The sequence below is a fragment of the Palaemon carinicauda genome, chromosome 16, assembly GCF_036898095.1.
Source record: "Palaemon carinicauda isolate YSFRI2023 chromosome 16, ASM3689809v2, whole genome shotgun sequence".
In the NCBI taxonomy this organism is placed as follows: Eukaryota; Metazoa; Arthropoda; class Malacostraca; order Decapoda; family Palaemonidae; genus Palaemon; species Palaemon carinicauda.
Genome location: NC_090740.1, coordinates 21,322,816 through 21,327,815, shown reverse-complemented (window position 1 = coordinate 21,327,815; position 5,000 = coordinate 21,322,816). Strand labels below are relative to the sequence as shown.

The window sequence follows — 5,000 nt, the reverse complement described above, 5'->3', positions numbered from 1 at the left end:
TTATGTCACTTTACGATGAGGGATAATTCATAGAGAACGCCTCCTATTGACACATACCTCTACAGGCACGGACGCCCAGAAACGTTTCGTCATGGGCGGCGAGGCTTGCATGTGGGGAGAATACGTAGACGGCACGAACCTCATCCCAAGGACGTGGCCTCGCGCTTCTGTGGTGGCAGAGAAGCTGTGGAGCTCAGCGGATCACACCAGCAGCACGTCGGAAGCTGTCCCGAGGCTTGAGGAACACCGCTGTAGGCTTCTCAGCAGAGGCTTCAGGGTCGAACCCCTTTGGCCATCTTACTGTATGGCAGATGTTTACCTGTAAGATGATGTTGACCAGAATTTTTGGGTCAATGAGGTAGAACATGAGTTTAGATTGTATTCGATAGTTTATCCTGAAAATCAGCACTCTCTCTCTCTCTCTCTCAATACGAAAAAATATTCAAATTTAAATACCTTTCCTTGTTGTAAATTTTCATTATCTTAAATTAAACTCTCTCTCTCTCTCTCTCTCTCTCTCTCTCTCTCTCTCTCTCTCTCTCTCTCTCTCTCTCTCTCTCTCTCTCTCTCTCTCTCTCAATAAGAAAAAATATTCAAATTTAAATACCTTTCCTTTGTATTGTAAATTTTCCTTATCGTAAACTAAACTCTCTCTCTCTCTCTCTCTCTCTCTCTCTCTAAGAGAAATATTCAAATTGCAATACTTTTGCTGTTATCTTAAATCTTTGTTAAACTAAACTAATGAATTCACAATATTTGACTTTCATTGCAATTTTCTCACATTGTGTCGAACCACTTCAGAACAGGTTAAAGGAAATTGATTTTCCAAATCATTGTATAGGTATTTTTTCTAATTTAATTTCACTTTATATATTATAAATAAAATAAGAGAATAAAATGTGCTCATAATAAAACGAAATCTTTAAACGTTGTTTTGATGGTAATTTCATGTTAAATTACAGATGAAGAACTATAATTCATTCATCATCATCATCTTCTACGCCTATTGTAGGTAGTAGGTTTGGCCAGAGCACCAGCCACCCTTTGAGATACTACCGCTAGAGAGTCATTAGGACCTTTGACTGGCCAGACAGTACTACATTGGATCCTTCTCTCTGGTAACGGCTCATTTTGTCTTTGCCTACACATACACCGAATAGTTTGGTTTATTCTTCACATATTCTCTGTCTTCTTACAATTGACAACACTAAGACTACCAAACAGTTCTAAGTTCAAGGAGTTAACTATTGCACTGTAATTTTTCAGTGGCTGCTTTCCTCTTGGTATGGATAGAAGAGACTTTTTAGCTATGGTAAGCAACTCTTCAAGGAGGACACTCCAAAATCCAACCACTGTTCTCTTAGTCTTGGGCAGTGCCATAGGCTCTGTACCACTGTCTTGAGTTAAAGTTCTCTTGCTTCAGGGTACACTCAGGCACACTATTCTATGTTATTTCTTTTCCTCTTGCTTTTTTGTTTTAATAGTTTATATAGGAACGATTTACTCTAATGTGGTTACTGTTCTTAAAATATTTTATTTCAATTATTAATTACTTTTTTCTAGTAGTTTATTTATTTCCTTATTTTCTTTCCTCACTGGGGTATTTTCTCTGTTGGAGCCCTTGGGCTTATAGTATCCTGTTTTCTCAACTAGGGTTGTAGCTTAGCAAGTAATAATAATAATAAAAAGAGCCTCGATTAGATTTCGCCAGTCGTCTTTATCTTGAGCATTTAAATCAATACTTTTCTATTCGTCATCTTCTACTTCACGCTTCATAGTCCTCAGACATGTAGTCGTGGGTCTTTCAACTCTTCTAGTACCTTGTGGAGCCCAATTAAACGTTTGGTGAACTGATCTTTCTAGGGAGTGCGAAGAGCATGCCATCTAACACCCAATATTCTTTTGAGGGCTTTGTTCTCAAATCTGTTGGAGATTGTTTCATTGTCATACCATGACTCATGTCCATACAGTAACATCGATCTCACTAAATTGATATATAACCTGCTTTTTTTATATGTAATTTGAGGCGATTTGATTTCCAAATTATACTCAGCATAGCCATTGTATTTTCAAATTTTCCTTAAACTCCAATTCTAAAGACCCTTACATATTTACCAAGTAAATAACAATTCTAATACTATTATAACTTCGACTGATTGATTGATTTAAAGTTTTCAGGTATCCTGAATTATAACTACGAACATTTGCATCATAGTTTTCTATGAATATTTTTTCTCGTTATATAAAATGAATAAAATTACATTTTACCTGACGAATCATGAAGCTCTAAATTCCAGTATGATTCTCTCATAAATATTTCCTAGATTATGGCCTATAATGCAGCATGAAAATGTAGGGATAGTGGTGGAAAAAAAGAAGAATCTAACATAAAAATAAGATTAAAAGAAATAGGATCACGTCTATACTGTGGAATGAATAAAAAAGTATATCTAACTTGAAAGTAACGTCATGAAATAGCAAAATTCATAACATTCAATGCTCAAAGACATTCCTGAAATACAAAGTGGGCTAGTCAATTCTTACATACACATACATATACCAAAGGCACTTCCCCCAATTTTGGGGGGTAGCCGACAACAACAAGAAACAAAACAAAAAGGGGACCTCTACTCTCTACGTTCCTCCAGCCTAACCAGGGACTCAGCAGAGTTCAGCTGGTACTGCTAGGGTGCCACAGCCCAACCTCCCACATTTCCACCACAGATGAAGCTTCATACTGCTGAGTCCCCTACTGCTGCTACCTCCGCGGTCATCTAAGGCACCGGAGGAAGCAGCAGGGCCTACTGGAACTGCGTCACAATCGCTCGCCATTCATTCCTATTTCTAGCACGCTCTCTTGCCTCTCTCACATCTATCCTCCTATCACCCAGAGCTTTCTTCACACCATCCATCCACCCAAACCTTGGCCTTCCTCTTGTACTTCTCCCATCAACTCTTGCATTCATCACCTTCTTTAGCAGACAGCCATTTTCCATTCTCTCAACATGGCCATACCACCTCAACACATTCATATCCACTCTAGCCGCTAACTCATTTCTTACACCCGTTCTCACCCTCACCACTTCGTTCCTAACCCTATCTACTCGAGATACACCAGCCATACTCCTCAGACACTTCATCTCAAACACATTCAATTTCTGTCTCTCCATCACTTTCATTCCCCACAACTCCGATCCATACATCACAGTTGGTACAATCACTTTCTCATATAGAACTCTCTTTACATTCATGCCCAACCCTCTATTTTTTACTACTCCCTTAACTGCCCCCAACACTTTGCAACCTTCATTCACTCTCTGGCGTACATCTGCTTCCACTCCACCATTTGCTGCAACAACAGACCCCAAGTACTTAAACTGATCCACCTCCTCAAGTAACTCTCCATTCAACATGACATTCAACCTTGCACCACCTTCCCTTCTCGTACATCTCATAACCTTACTCTTACCCACATTAACTCTCAACTTCCTTCTCTCACACACCCTTCCAAATTCTGTCACTAGTCGGTCAAGCTTCTCTTCTGTGTCTGCTACCAGTACAGTATCATCCGCAAACAACAACTGATTTACCTCCCATTCAGGATCATTCTCGCCTACCAGTTTTAATCCTCGTCCAAGCACTCGAGCATTCACCTCTCTCACCACTCCATCACCATACAAGTTAAACAACCACGGCGACATCACACATCCCTGTCTCAGCCCCACTCTCACCGGAAACCAATCGCTCACTTCATTTCCTATTCTAACACATGCTTTACTACCTTTGTAGAAACTTTTCACTGCTTGCAACAACCTTCCACCAACTCCATATAACCTCATCACATTCCACATTGCTTCCCGATCAACTCTATCATATGCTTTCTCCAGATCCATAAACGCAACATACACCTCCTTACCTTTTGCTAAATATTTCTCGCATATCTGCCTAACTGTAAAAATCTGATTCATACAACTCCTACCTCTTCTAAAACCACCCTGTACTTCCAAGATTGCATTCTCTGTTTTATCCTTAATCCTATTAATCAGTACTCTACCATACACTTTTCCAACTACACTCAACAAACTAATACCTCTTGAATTACAACAGTCATGCACATCTCCCTTACCCTTATATAGTGGTACAATACATGCACAGACCCAATCTACTGGTACCATTGACAACACTACTGGACCAGTCGGGAACATAGCTCAGCATCATACAAGGCTGTGACACATTGTTACAGCCCTGGCCCAGTGCACTAGCCCCAGGATGCCTAAACACGGAACCGTAACCAGTACCGTTTGACTATCAAGGTAGTCGGTGACAAATTCCGGTCCATGGGGATGAGGCTCAAGGCTGCGACACATTTACGGACCAGCCCCATACATCAGCCGCTGGCCTAAACACGGAGCCATAAACAGTCAGCTACCGGGGTAGTAAGGTACACGAGCCAGGGGGCCTGAGTCTCGAGGCCACATACCAGTCATGGTCCCAGCCCTGTGAGAAGGCACCGAGGGCCAAAACACAGGGCCATGGCTCTCTTCCCATAAAGTCAGAACCCGACCACCACTCCTACGAGACATGGAGTCAAAAGAGCCTTTCTTACGACTACGGCTGACAAGTCTTTCTTAACTTCTGATGAGATAGTGTCCCATGGATCATGCCTGCTCTGGTGTCAGACTTACTCATCTGATGACAGGAGAAAAAAAGAAAAAAAAACTTAATATGGCAATGGGAAGGGGCACACCTTAACCTGTTGACGGTTGACCAATCTGAATATAAAAGAAAAATTCAGCCCTAGAAGTGTGGGAGTTATTATCAAGACATGATAGCCAAAAGTTGAAAGGCTACACATTCACCGAGTGTCTACACGTACGCCTTCCTTAACGGCATGTTGAGTTGTTCTGTCTTTCCAGTTATCAGATGAGTAAGGCTGACACCAAGCCAGGCATGACCCACGTGACATGTCATCAGATTTTCCCTCCAACTCAACAGGCTGC

General features: G+C 41.1%; 1 pseudogene; it reads left to right on the top strand.

Annotated features, from left to right (window-relative positions):
* Window positions 1-2,059, top strand: part of LOC137655689 (beta-hexosaminidase subunit alpha-like) — a 20,233-nt pseudogene extending 18,174 nt beyond the window's left edge.
* The last annotated feature ends 2,941 nt before the right edge of the window (window positions 2,060-5,000 follow it).